Below are 15639 nucleotides of genomic sequence, written 5' to 3'. Positions count from 1 at the left end.
GCGCAGCATGGCACTTTAGATGCTGCATTTTTCATTTCTGTTGTTTAGCCACTTTAAAAGCAGATTGGATCAAGGCTTGTAATTCTGAAAGACTCAATGTTTTCTCTGGCTTACAGGTAGCAGCTTCGAAACAAAAGTTGCAGCTGAACAACAGAAGATGATTTTCTTATTCAGGATCAGAACAAAAGTCGATCTGGCTTGTATTTTATCAGTGGCAACTGGCAAAGGAGATATTTTGAGACATGAGCAGAGATAGGGACACAGCCCACCCTGCCAAATACCTTCTTACTTGTCCATCCTTGCCAACTTTAAAGATTTGAGGACTTCAGTTCCCAGAATTCCCCAGCCAGCCATGCTGCATTTGCTGCTTTCTCAAGGGAAACTGGCTAGTTCTATATCTCTCAGGAAATGTAAGATTTGGAAACGTTGGGGTGTGGGAGGGGTGGGACGGAGGGAGAAAAATCATACAATCAAGCTATCCATTTCTTCCCCCATTTACTTTTTATCCAATGCAGCGTCGCCTTTTTCCAGCCAGGTTTCTTTGGTCAAAACACTAGCAGACATCTCAGTTAAGGTTGAATTTTGGCAGCATTTACTTGCATCTGTCTGCAGGATCAAGATCCAAAACCTCATACATGATTTATTTTAAAGCTGCTTTTCCTCAAAACAGTTCACAGAGGCACAGAATCCACCTTACTTATATTTTTGCAATGACCTCATGAAGTAGGCTTCAAAACGTGTTATGAAAGGCCTAAGATAATTGTACAGCTAGTCCTCGACTTACGATAATTGAGTAAAAAAAAAAGTATGTTACTAAACTGTGGTCGTAAATTGAGGACTACCTGTACAATTATCTTAGGCCTTTTATAACATGTTTTGAAGCCTACTTCATCAGGTCATTGTAAAAATATAAGTAAGGTAGATTCTGTGCCTCCATGAGGAAAAGCAGCTGTAAAATGAGACATTTCTTAAGGGAATTTTACTCCATTTTACAACCTTTCCTGCCACTGTTGCTAAGTGAATCACTGCAGTTGTTAAGTTAGTGACATGGTTGTTAAGAGAATCTGCCTTCCCCGCTGACTTTGCTTGTCAGAGGTTTGCAAAAGGAGATCACAATACCTAGGGACATTGCAACTGTCATAATTAGCATCTGAATTTTGATTCCGTGACCTCGGGGATATTGCATTGGTCATAAGTGTGAAAAACAGTCATGTCACTTTTTCAGTGCCATTGTAACTTCGGTCACTGAAATCAGTGCTACCTGTATTAAAGTCTGCAACTGAGCAAGGAACTAAACTGGAATCTCCACAACTGAGATTTATGAAGCCCCGGGAAAAAAAGTTTGGGTAAAAAAAAAATATAGAGGAAAGACAAAAATGAGAAAACAAGTTTTAAGCCTTCATTCCAGAATAAAATGCTTTAGCCACGATGAAAGAACTTTTACCCAAACAGACAGAATTTCTTATATTATTTACTAATTTCACCTCTTACCCCCTTGCCCCACCCCCATGTAGAAGACCGGAACATCTCCCCCCCCACCTCCCCCAGTCAAGTAACCTTAGCAATTACAGTGGATCTGAATTTGTCAGAATTGCTTCTAGGACAATTCAGGCAGGAGGCGAAAATTCCCAAGAGTATATGGGTGGGTGGAATAGAAGGGAGGCAAGAGCAACGGAAAGCGGAAATTGTGCAGATGGCAACATCTGACCCCAAATTCTCCTTAACTTCCTGGAAGCCCCTGCCCTACTTAAGCCTCAACATTCTTAAACCTCAAAAGGAAGGAAGCCCACATTTCTAAGGAATGAGTCACAGTGGCTCATTCTTCCTCTTTCTGCCCCTTTCCGTTTTGTTCAATTCAGTTTCCAGCTCTAAAATTTCAAGTCACCAACCAATAACCTGAAGATGATTCAAGAGAAGCGAAAGTGACCGAAAGCCCTAGTGTACAACAAAGACACTGAGCTCAAATAAATAGAAGCATTGATTTCAGGCACACTTTTCTAAATTTCTATGTTTGAAAAGTTCTAATTTAATAAGGCTAAGAAGGTATAAAATAGACGGCAAGGCCATTTTAAGAATATTATTGTCCATCCTGCTCAGAGCTATCTAAAGCACATTGAGACATATTTTTTTTAAAGAAAAAAAAATCTAAAACAAGTTCAACGTCCATCAGTTTTGGAAAAGAGCAAAATTGAATAGCTTCTCCACCAACCTAAAGATCTCTAGGCTTCTCCCAAAATTCTCAGTTAGCATTTTCTTTTGGAAATTGCAGTCCCAAGTTTGATAACTTGGAACAACTGATAACAGGAATATCTGCTCAGCGCTGTTCACGATGCCCTTGATGTGATGTCTCGCTGCCTGGAGGCCGTGCGGGTCTGGATGGGGAGGAACAGGCTCAGATCAACCCGTCCAAGACCGAGTGGCTGTGGCTGCCGGCGTCCCGATATAGTCAGCAGGTGCCATCGCTAACTATTGGGGGTGAATCTTTGCCCCCCACAGAGAGGGCTCACAATCTGGGTGTCCTCCTGGATGCACGGCTGTCTTTAGAAGAGCACATGACGGCCGTGGCCAGGGGGGCCTTTTATCAGGTTCGCCTGATCCGCCAGTTGCAGCCCTTTCTGGACCGGGACGCCTTGCGCACGGTCACTCATGCCCTTGTCACCTCCCGCCTGGACTATTATAATGCTCTCTACATGGGGCTCCCCTTGAAGAGCACTCGGAGGCTCCAACTGGTCTAGAATGCGGCCGCGCGGGTGGTTATGGGCGCAACCCGTTGTGCCCGCGTGACACCCCTCCTGTGCGAGCTGCACTGGCTCCCAGTGGTCTTCCGGGTGCGATTCAAGGTGTTGGTTACCACCTTTAAAGCGCTCCATGGCATAGGACCCGGGTACCTTCAAGGCCGTCTTCTGCCACCAATAGCCTCCCACCGACCAGTCCGCTCCCACAGAGAGGGTCTCCTCAGGGTGCCATCAGCCAAGTTATGTCGGCTGGCGACACCCAGGGGGAGGGCCTTCTCTGTGGGAGCCCCAGCCCTGTGGAATGAACTGCCCCCGGAAATACGTAAGATCTCCGACCTCCGGGTGTTTCGTTGCGCATTGAAGACCCTGTTGTTCCGCCAGGCCGGGCTATCAACATAATAATTTTAATTGGGGTATTTTAAATTTTTGTGGTTTTAATCTGGCCAAATTTATTTAATTATTTTAATTTTAATCATTGTTGTGTCTTGTGTTTTTAAATTGGCTGTACACCGCCCTGAGTCCTTCGGGAGAAGGGCGGTATAGAAATAAAATTATTATTATTATTATTATTATTATTATTATTATTATTATTATTATTATTATTATTATTATTATTATTATTATTATTATTAAGTTTGGCCAAAGACTGATAGCTCAATTTCCTTCAATTCTCAAACATTGCAAGTAACATTAAAGAGACAATGAGAAATAGCAAATATAATACAATGGATTTTTCTTATTTTTATTACATTTATAAATCTTCTCTAACCTCTATGTGGGGGTGATAGTTTCTATCATCTCTCTTGCGCTATTCTACATACAGGCGGGGTTTAAGGGAACTGTACTGCAAATATTCTGGAGAGCACTCAGTTTTACAGAATATAGAATAACAGAGCCAGAAAGGGGCCTTGGAGGTCTTCTAATCCAACCCTGCTCAAACAGGAGGCCCTATACCATTCCAGACAAATGCCTGTCCAGTCCCTTCTTAAAAATCTTCAGTGATGGAGCACGCGCCATTTCTGGCTCCAAGCCATTCTCCTCATTAATTGTTCTCACTTTCAGGACATTTCTCCTTGGTTCTAGATTGGATCTCTCCTTGATAAGTTTCCATACATTACTTCTTATTCTGCCCTCAGGTATTTTGGAGAATAGGTGATAAAACACTTCACCAAGACACACAAATTCATTTGTTTAATTTTTGCCATTTTGTTATTACTTATTTACAGTAATTTACAGGGCCATAGCATGGTGGATTGCTTAGAGAAAAATTATTCAATGAAGACTCACACTGAACCCAGATAAATTAAATTGAATGCTCAAATTATCTCTATCATCAGAATGTTCAAAGTGATTCAAGAACGTCCAGCCACAGAATCATTTTCCTGTGTGGCTCAAAAATGTCCCCTTTGACATAGGCTGCAATAAAAATGACCTTTTTAGGTACAACCACCAGGATTAACATGTACTTGTGCCATTGAGGTCTTCTGGCTGGTGAAAAAAATTCCACGTTGTGATTCAATACCATCTATTTTGGGAAGAAAGCTACAGCTGCAAAGAGAAATAGGTGAAAGGTTCCTAAATGTTTTTTAATCTCTTCTTGAAATTCTCTACATTTCTGCAGCATACAAGAAGACTGAATGCTTGTATGAAGCAAAGACTCTAACATATTGTAATTCACCCCTTTTACAGTTATTTTCTATTTAAAATTTTGATCTATATGTCATTTAAAATTAATTACTTCTGAATATTTTTTTCCCTCTGTTGGTAGCACCAAAGTGTTTCTGTGGCAACCGGCATTTGCCGGTGATATCACCCTTATCTGGGGAATGCCCAGTTGGGGACTCCTTTCACGTCTCTATGAAGTTGCCTGCAAGAACTGGTACTGAAGGAGCTTGGTGGCTCATGAGGTTAGAACTCTGGGCTGATGATCAACAGGCTCATGTTTGAGACCCATTGCTGCTGCTGGAGTGAGGTGAGCTCCTGTCACAGGCTCCAGCTCCAGCTAACCCAGCAGTTTGAAAGTGAGCAGCTGTGAGTGGATTAATGGGTAATGGGAATACATCAAGATAAATAACTTTTCTTGATGAAATGAGGGAAATTAGTAATGATTTTGGGGTGAAATAGTAATGTTTCAGCAAAAACAGTACCACAAATAAGTAAATAAGCTTTTTTCTGGCCACTGCAGAAATTATAACTCAAATCACCCCCAAATTTGTTCAAGCTATAAAAAAAAAAATCACCATCAACTGATTCCAGCAATTATTCCAGCCATGTTATACTCTTGTTGGTACTACCCCTAATTTATTTTGCTTTCTGTCTGAGACCATGGACAGTCTTTGACCAGTAAGGATATACAAATACAGGTATAATCAGATCAGGGGTCTAACTCACTATAAGGTAGCCACAATCCAGAAAACACATGCAAACACAGACCTCTGACACAGAATGTCAGCCTTGTGCACCTTCCTAAGCAAACATTTAAGAAAAAAATTCAAATCTGTAGACAACCTCAATTAACAGCTGTTTCTGTGGGTTGGCATTTAAAAAAACCATCAGTCAGCCCACTTCCGCTTCAAACACCACAATTGCCATCTGTAGTTTTCCTTTTCCTTCTCTAGAGTAGTATCTTGCTTGCCTTGCCAAACGACAGAGACAGCAACTCATACTGCTACATTTTTTGATGATTTGGTAGCTTTGGGCAAACTTTAAAACTGCTTCAGCAGCTAATCTTAGCTGAAAATTGGGATATATCTAGAATCAATAAATGTTAGAGATATAAGACTTCAAAGACTTGTATTACCATCGCCTCAGAATACTCTTCAGATGAATGGAGCCCCATGCATTTTATCTGTGTTAGAGCAGACAGCGAGTCTACTGTAATGAAGAATATACATACCCTGTTTCCCCCAAAATAAGACATCCCCTGATAATAAGTCCAATCGGGCTTTTGAGTGCATGGCAATAAGGCCAAGCACTTATTTCAGGGTTCAAAAAAATATAAAACAGGGTCTTATTTTCAGGGAAACACGGTAGTATATTTGCAGATAAAATGCAAGTTGAAACTATTTTATGCTGGATGGAATAGTCCTAGGCAGGGTTAGGATAAAAAGTACTGTAGCATTAAAACTAGCACTGTTTCTTTTACTTAAAAATTAAAGTTTTCTTTTGGAGAAACTTGCTTTTCTTGCCCAATGAATTATAACCTGCAGGAGATATACCACTCCATAACAGGAGTAATTGACACTGGACAGAGAATCTAATATTCTCCTCATCTTACTTTCATTTATCTAAACTCTGATTCTTATCATAGAAAAGAGATACAACAATGTGTAATACACAATATCTCTGAAGTTGTGTGTGTTTATCTGGATCTCTAGCACCCTATTTGTTTTCAATCTACCCTAACAAAAGCAGGTTTGAAAGGGAATTATATGAATCCCGTATAAAGAGCAAATGACATGAATTGTCCATGAAACTTAGATGGTAAAGCCAAGTGCAACTACAAACTTGATGGACAACAAATAAAGGGAAATATTCTTTTGATGCTTTGATGATAAACAGTTGATGATGGAACCAATTACTTAGAAAGTATCCAATAAATGTAAAGGTTGTTTATTTCTTACAATAGTTTAAAGACTGGAACATTTTCCCTGTGCAAAAAAAAAAAAAAAAAAGAACAGGAACAAGAAGAAGAAGGGTAAAGCAAACCACTCTATTAATCCAGAAAACAAAGCTAAAGACTTTAAGAAAGATGGACTTTGGGGATCAATTTATACAGGCGGTCTCAGCAATTTACCAAGAGCAAAAGGCACAGATTATTATTAATGGAAGTTTGACAACAGACTTTAATATTGAAAAAGGAACAAGACAAGGTTGTCCGTTATCCCCATTGTTATTTATTTTAACATTAGAAGTCTTGTTGAATACAATACGGGACTCGAATATCTTGAAAGGTATAGTGATAAGGCAAGAGGACTACAGAATAAGGGCATTTGCAGATGATCTGGTTGTTACCCTAACACAGCCGATGGAATCAATAATCCAGATGAAAGACATTATAAAAGACTATGGAACGGTATCAGGATTTAGACTGAACCAGAAAAAAACTAAGATGATAGTTAAAAATATGACACAAGATCGAAAACACGAACTTGAAAGGAGGGCAGGTTTTGAGATTGTACCAAAGGTTAAATATCTAGGAGTTCAGGTTGCAGAATCAAATATGAAACTGTTTCAAAATAATTATGAGGCGTTGTGGCGAGATGTACAGAAAGATATGGAGACTTGGAAAAAACTGCAGCTGTCTTTACTTGGAAGAATAGCAGCAGTTAAGATGAACATTTTGCCAAGATTTCTTTTTTTGTTTCAAATGATTCCGGTGCTTAAAAGTGATAAACAACTGAAAGAATGGCAAAGTGGAGTGAATAAGTTTGTCTGGAACGAGAAAAAACCGAGAGTGAAATTGAAAATTATGTAAGATGTTCCAGAAAGGGGAGGTCTTAAACTTCCAAACCTACAGTTATATTATGAAGCAGCAGCTCTGACTCAAGCAAGCGATTGGTTTGGAAGGAAAAAGACTGGAATATTGAATATAGAAAGTTTTGATCTTGAATTTGGATGGCATGCTTACTTATTTTATGAAAACAAAGTGGATAAAGTATTTACAAGCCATATACTTAGAGACTCTTTGATAAGAGTTTGGAAGAAGCACCGACTCAAATGGGATTACAAAATACCGCTATGGCTGGATCTTGGTCATATTATGTGGAATACAAATATAATGTCACTCGGGGGGTTTTTTATACAAAGAGGTTCTTTTCACAGATGCGGGCAGATGGCAACTGAAGACATTAGAGACACTGTTGGATGAAGGGATTAATTTAACTTGATTACAGTATAATCAACTTCAATTGAGATGGAAAGAGGACCAAAAAATTGGTATTATGTTGCATGAGGAAGAAATGGTTAGACATATAAAAGAGAAAGGTCCAATGCATATTAAAAGGCTTTACAATGTTTTGTTAGAAAGGGATTCAGAAACTGAATTGGTCAAAGATTGTATGATTAAGTGGGCACAAAATTTTGCAGAACCAGTGATGTTGGAAACATGGGAAAAAATTTGGGTCCAGAATGTTAAATTCACACAGTCGCAGAATTTGAGGGAAAATTTTTATAAAATGTTTTATAGATGGCATTTAGATCCTAAGAAATTATCGTGTATGTACCCTAATGTTCAGCCAAAATGTTGGAGATGTGACTGTTTAGATGCTACATATTATCATGTTTGGTGGACTTGTAAGAAAGTTAAGGCTTTTTGGATAAAAATTTGGTGGGTCATGCAGAATGTTTTGAAGAAAAAAATTCAATTTTCTCCACAATTGTTTTTATTGGGTATAGTTAAGGGTTATACATTGGATGAAACAAAGTTGAAATTGTATATGATAACAGCAGCGAGATTATTGATAGGTAAATATTGGAAAAATGAAATTTTGCCCACTATCGAGGAATGGACTTTGAAGATGGCCAGCTTTGCAGAGATGGCGAAGATTTCAGCATATCTAAAAGACCGCTCACAAGAGACTTATGAATGGGAATGGAAAAAGTGGATAGATTATGTGCAGAACAAATATCAAATTAGGAAGTATCAAATAGCTTTTCAATGACAGTATTATATTAAGATAGAAATATTTGAATTTTGTGAAGATGAAAAATTATATGGGGGATGGAGGGGTTCAAGTTTTATATAAAGGGGATTTTGATGGGAGTACATTCTATGGAAGTCCGGGGGGGAGGGGAGGGTTAGGGGGGGTTGGGAGGGTTAGGTTGGGGAGCTTGGGGTGGGGCTGGGGGTGGGAAAATGGGGTGAAAATGTAATTGTAAAACTTTTGCAATAAAAAAAAAAAACAGAAAACAAAGCAACCAGAAGAGGAAGCATGTTCTTTAAAATGCTTAAGATGCATTTTTAAAATGCAAAACTCTGCCTATAGCATGGAGAAGGAAATACCTCCCGTACTGGAGAAAATGTAAATGCACTTAACAGGCATCAGATCCAGAACAGAATGATTCCTACTAACATGAAATTTGTTCTCTTACTTGCTTAACTTCAAAAGTGAGTTAGACAAAGATCCAAACACAATACTATAGCTACAATACATGACAGCTACATGAAACAGCCATGTTCACAAGTAAACTGTTGGGAAAGACTGTGAACTGGGCACTAGGGGAGCTGTAGTCTACCATATTTTGAAGGCACCAAAGTAGGAAAAATTAAAATAAGGCAGCCCCGTTTGCTGCTTTCCTTTTCATATCTCATACATAGTGGCTCTCTCTTCTGCCTTGATGGAATAATTTCTACATCCTGAAATCACTGACAATCCAAAAAAATGCAGAAAAAGTGTACATTTTCTCTAGAAATCTCAAGGAATTCCAAAATAAAGAAATTAAAATTGATTATTGGAAAGAACAATTACTGTTAATAACATATATTTAATCTTTGGTCGGAAGAGAGAAGAATAAAAGAGGCAGTAAATATTCATTAAGTTACAAAACCCAGGCAGTTTTGATGATCTCCCAACCCCATTCTTTCCCAGCTGGGGAGCCTTCAGATGCCAAAGATTCCATCTCTTACTTTCCTTAAGAGAGTTGGAAGATATTGTGTTGGGAAAAACTAGTGAAAAGTAGTATGAACTTGTGCAATATGTTTGATATAATACTATTCTGTGATAATATTGTTAGTGTAGGCTTAATTTGTTGCCTTGCAAATTCATTCATTATAATACTTACTCCTAAAAATGAAATATTTTAAAACTTTTCCTTAAAACAATTTTTTTTAAAAAAAACCTTTCAAAATTCTGCCTGCTCCACCCTCTCAACTCTTATCATCCATCAGCTAGTCATGATTATATAGCAAATTAGTTTTACGTGACTTAGTGAAGGTTGAGCACACATGAAACACAACTAAGTCCACAAAAATGAAGTAGACTAACTATGCAGTCTGGATGTACAATTACACTTCTAAGTCAACGTTGCAGAAGTGATTCCCAGCTGTCATACAAGAAATGATTGAGGATTCTAAAACATTTCTAACTTGAAGATTTAATGAAAATAATTTCTTATGTTCTTCTAGCAGTTTTTTTTTTTTTTACATTTTTCATTGTCCATTACCTAAGTATCACAGCTGTTGCCTCATTCCATTATGTTCCAAATTTGCATGAAACAAAGCTAAGTCATGTACTGTGAGACAGGAGTTTCCAACCTTGGCAACTTTTAAGACTTGTGGACTGCAACTCCCAGAGTTCCTTAGCCAGCTTTGCTGCAAACCTGGCTGAGGAACTCTGGGAGTTGAAGTCCACAAGTCTTAAAGTTGCCAAGGTTGGAGATCCCTGCTCTAAGAGACTTAGAGACCACAGAACCCTGAAGGTCACTGACAAAACTGACTCTAGGTAAGATAGCCACTGAGAGAATATATAATTCTCTCAAACAACCTGAACACAAGGAGAAAGAAGCTCTCTTACTTTCTAACTTCCTCTCTTTTCTTGAAACTGAAATTGCAAGGAGGAATTTTGGAAGCAAAGGCATTTTAGGCTGGTAGTGTACAGGTAGTCTGTGAGTTACAACCACAATTGAGCCCAAAATTTATATTGCTAAGTGAAACATTTGTTAAATGAGTTTTGCCCCATTTTATGACCTCTTTTGCCACAATTGTTAATTGAATCACTATAGGTGTTAAGTTAGTAACATGGTTGTTAAGAGAACTTTAACCCATTGACTTTGCTGGTCAGAAGGTCACAAAAGGGGACCACATGACCCCAGGACACTACAGCGATCATAAATGTGACTCAGTTGTCAAGCATCTGAATGTAAATCATGTGACCATGGGGATGCTGCAACAGTCATGTGTGTGAAAAATGGTTATAAGTCACTTTTTTCAGTGCCGCTGTAACTTTGAATGAACTGCTGCAAGTCAAGGAGTAGCCGTACTTCTCTTTTACCTAATGTATTTCCAAATCAGGCCAGGCTAAAAGTAAAGGAGGCAAACAAGAAATAATGTTCATATATACTATAGCTGGAACATATTTTGGACAGGTGAATAAGTGTGTGGAAACCTGAGGAAAAACTCGGGTTCAAATTTTCCGTTAGCCATAAAGGTTGTGTATTATTTTAAACCTCATATCTTCATCAAAATTACAAGGTTGTTATGAAAACATAGGGGAGTGAGAGAACATATATTTCACCTTGGGGTTCTGAAAGAAAAATAGCAAATGCAATAATAATAGTTACTTAACCTTTTTAATTAAATTGACTAATAATGCATCTGTGCTTATCGTTTTTCAGCAGTGGACAGCCATGTAACTCTGGGGAATTAATACGGAAGTAATACAGAAGGCTGGGGTTTTTGAAGAGCATCTGTTTTATCAATGATATGCCATACTATCTCTGAATACAGACATTCAACTAAAAACTGTATTGATTAATAACCCCTGACAGGCTGTTCTAATCTATATTCAAAGCTATCAAAAGGTAGCAATTACTATCAAAACACATTGTAATAATGGATTTATAGCATGAAGCAGCATTTCTTTCCACCTCTGAATAGTCTATCAGTCCATTTCATTTTATTCTCCATTTGTATTACACATTCTAATGTGCTCCGTTCTCATAAATGATGATTTATGAGAACGGAGCACATTAGAATGTGTAATACAAATGGAGAATAAAATGAAATGGACTGATAGACTATTCAGAGGTGGAAAGAAATGCTGCTTTAAAACTTAACTTGCACTATCAAATTTGCTGGAGGTTCACTGATATAAATTCTTTCATTTCAATCAAAAATAAAATCCTCTTGGTTCCTTCCCAAGTATTTGGCACTAGTATAATTTGTCTTCCATACCAAATATTGGCCTAAATTCATCCTTATCGGAGCGGGTTCCTTCTCCTCCTGGATACACACCTGTCTTTTGTGAGTTCCTTTCCGAGATCAGCTCTCAGAACTGAAAGAACAACCTCCAGCCAACAGGAAACGGGAGTTGAGACACACTGTCCACACACGCATTATAGAAAGTCAATTCCTTTTCTCAGCCTCCACTCTCTCCTGTTCATACCTTGACCTGCCAATGGCAGTTTTACTTACCTGGATAGCGTAAGGGAAATTTCGGTCTTCCAGGCCGCAGAAAGGTTGGGGCTCACACCAACAGCCACACCACCACTGGAGCCCCCCTCCTCCCTCCCCCCAGGGTCCCTGGTAAGCGTTTCAGCCTCCCCACTTCCCCCAGCCAGGGGGCATAGCCGGCGCCCTCCTTTAAAAACCGGGGGAATCTTGGGCAGACCAGGAGAAGTAAGTAAGCTTCGTTTTCAAACAGAGACGGAACCGGGCACAGAGAGAGAGAAAAAAAAAAAGCAGAAACGTCAGGTGAAAGTCGGGAGCGGAGCCACAGACCTGCTCCTCGGAGGGAAGGAGAAACCGAAAAGAATGGGAGCCTCTGGGAGAGAAGCCAGCACGGACTGGGTTCAAAGGTCACAAAGGCAAGGAGGTCAGGGAGGCCAGTTCTCCAGGGGAAAAGGCTTCGCAGGGTCAGGAGTCACGGGCGGGGGGGGGGCAGAATGGAGGAGAGCAGCCAGTTCAAGCTTCGTCCCCGTGGAAAACCTCGGCCAGACCCCAGTCTGAAGACACCCCCCACCCCCACCACCCCACCTCGGGCTCTCTTCCCCGTCTCCCAGGCAATGCAGAGAAATCTGAGCCAAGGGAGGGCCGCTCTACCGCACCAGGACTCTATGGCCCTTCCGAAGGCTTTCGGCCCCTCTCAAGCCCGCGGGGTAGATGCGGCACTAGCGGCGGCGGCAGCAGCAGCAGCGTCGCCGGGAGGACGGCCCGCACAAATCGGAAGCGGAAGCCGACTTGGCCTCAGCTTCCGCCTCCAGGGGGGTGCCCATTTCCGCCCTCATCTTTCTCCATGTTGAGAGGCCGGTACTTCCCGCATCGGAGAGACAATTGGACGGAGCCAAAATGAGCTGAGACCAAACGAAACGAAACGAAACAAACCACAAAGGGAGGGAACAAAATGCAAAGGGTAGAATTTGGTAATATAGATTTTTTAAAAAAATAAACGTTTCACGTTTAATTTACATATGAAGAAATGAAAAGTAATATTTTTATGCGCAAATTAAACGTTTCACGTTAAATTGCGCATAAAAATCTTACTTTTCATTTCTTCATATGTAAGCATTCTGGTTGGCGGGGGGGGAACCCCTATTTTTAACCACCACCACCCAAGAATCTCAGAAATAGCAACACTTTTACTTCACTACAATCGAAACAAGAATCAAACACTAAAACATTAATTTCAGTAGTTTCCTCCACGGCAAACCTTGCCAAATGTTTAATAAACGAAAATGGCATTGTGCGAATTTGCAAGAAGTCAGAAAGCATAGCTACTTGCAATGAAGGGTCGCTCCAGTAAGAGTGGTAGTTGTTCCTGTGGTTGTACTGCACTTCTTCCCAAACCCCAATTTATTAAGATTGGTACCTGCTTGCTCAAGTGGCGAGCCCCACCCCAGGGGAACACCAATCAGAAATGTGGCCTGCGATGAACAGTAGCCAATCCCAAATCACCTAAATTTTAAAGGAACAGCACTAGAATTTTCTGCATGATATTGATATAAAGGTAAGTTTGGGACTGGTTCCATGAGGAAAAAAATAAACCATGTCTTGACTCCCATCTTCTGCCTGTACCTATAAATGCAATATTTTGATAAAGGCAAGAGACTATTTCAAATCAACTCTGAATCTTTTATTTTTATCTTACAGATTCAGCAAATTTTCCATTAAATGTAAAGAAAACTCAGTTTATTGTTAACATTAGTTTGTACCCAACCCATAAGAGTCACCCCATTTGGCATGTTAAGTGGTAGCATACAATCCCCCCCACCCCCAAATCCAACAGTCTGATTGACTACAAAAATATGTTTATTGAAGCTGGAGAACACTGGTTGAATAGAAGTTTTCCTGTTGTGTATGAAATTCTACAAACTAGGCACATACAAAAGAATGATATAGCTGGAGTGATTATAAAGGATCTTGTTAAGCATATATACATAGAAAACAATACAATGGAATTCTCTGCTTTAGATATTTTGTTAAAAGCTCAGAGCCCTATCTAAAAATACTAATTTTTTGAGAAATCTAAAGCAAATAAAAGATCAAGCAACATTATTAATCATCTCCCATTCCAGCTAAATACTGAAGGTACAATCCTAACAAGTAACAAACCCACAATAATTAATCCCATTCACTGAAAAGGGATAGATACTGATGTCAGGGAGATGAATGTCAACATCATACATTTAAGGTTTGTTAAAAGGGAAGGCGTGTTGTGAAAACCTGCCGAGATAAAGCTTCCCTTGGATAGAAATTCCAAACCACAGCCACAGAGAAGATCCTTTTCAGTAATTCCTGATATTTGTGTAAGATATACTTATTTGTCCCTAGGGTTTCTTTAAAGTCATTGGCCAGTATAAATTTTGTGCTTCTAGGCTATAGCAATTGTAGCTTTAATCTTGGCTACCTATCTGTTAGACATAGTGATTAACATTAGTCCAGAAGATTAGATTTTTCTCTTATTTCTGTTTCACATTTGTGTGCCTGCAAGGATAACATTTGGGGAGACATTTTTCCTATTCTGATCTTCTTAAACGGCAGAATAAAAAATAATGTAATAAAATATATTTAAGAAAAACAAGAAAGAAAAGAAAATGCATGTTAAAATTCCATTGCTTTAGAGATATTTAATAGCTTAAATGTGCTGTTACTTTAGCAGTTACAGGCCTTAAAAGGTAAGCATTTCCCATTACTTTGTTACTGTGCAGCAAGAAATATATTTGCCCATCTATAATTCTCAGCTGATCAACTTGTCTAGCTTTCCTATTTGAAACTGTTATGTTCTTCAAGAAAACTTTTTCTCCTTAAAATTGTAGTAAGAGTATCTGTCTATACTAATCTACTCCTAATTTTAAGCAATTACCTACAATATACTATTTGTGGATGTACTTGTAATATATATTAGAAAATAAATTTATATGATTATATAAAGTCTATCCAGTAACAGATCTAAGTAGCTTGCCTTATAGTAATACCAGATGTTAGAGTATAAAATTAAGAAGCTATGGAAGCTATTTTCCTGTTTTCCCATTTCTAGGTTCACAGAAGCAAAGCCAAACTCAGTAAAGACACTTTGAAATAATCATAGCAACATGAAATTCCCCATTAAGGTAAATTTAATATCTAATATTAATATGAGCACACATTTAATCAGGCTGACTAAATTCAGTAGTTCATTAATTTTAAAGATTGCAAATACTGAGAAAGGTCAACTAAGTTTTTAATTAGTTATATTAGTTACTAGTTACTTCATATGTAAGCATTGGTATTTTGGAGGCAGAGTAATTGCAAATGTTTGCATCAGTCCCTGTTGGGAATTTTCAAGGATCATGCTGCAGTTGTACACATTCCAATACATTACTAAGCTCCACTGAGCATTATAACCTTTAATTTACTATTCTATTTAAGTTTTGTGAACAAGCTCTAAGCTCAATTTTTTTTTAGCCGAGGCAACAGTTTTAGAAAAGCTTTACATAAACTATAGTGGCATGTTGCTAAATAAATCAGAATTCAGTAATAACCACAAATTCTGCAGCAAATATAGTTTAATCCTTGCAACCTGATTATGTAGCAGATCATGCTAATTTCATTATTTCTATTGTTAGTCATTGATATGGGCCACCGTTATATTAGGCAGTGAAGTATTGCCATAGAAATGTTGGAAGGCTTATTCAGCAATTCCTCAGGATAAAGTTGTTAGCATGAATTGACCAGTTTTAAGTATGTACCTGTACCTCTTAAGGGGAA

Source organism: Pantherophis guttatus, chromosome 4 (genome assembly GCF_059756535.1).
Source record: "Pantherophis guttatus breed Tessera chromosome 4, ASM5975653v1, whole genome shotgun sequence".
Taxonomy (NCBI): Eukaryota; Metazoa; Chordata; class Lepidosauria; order Squamata; family Colubridae; genus Pantherophis; species Pantherophis guttatus.
Note: the sequence above shows the minus strand (reverse complement) of the source record.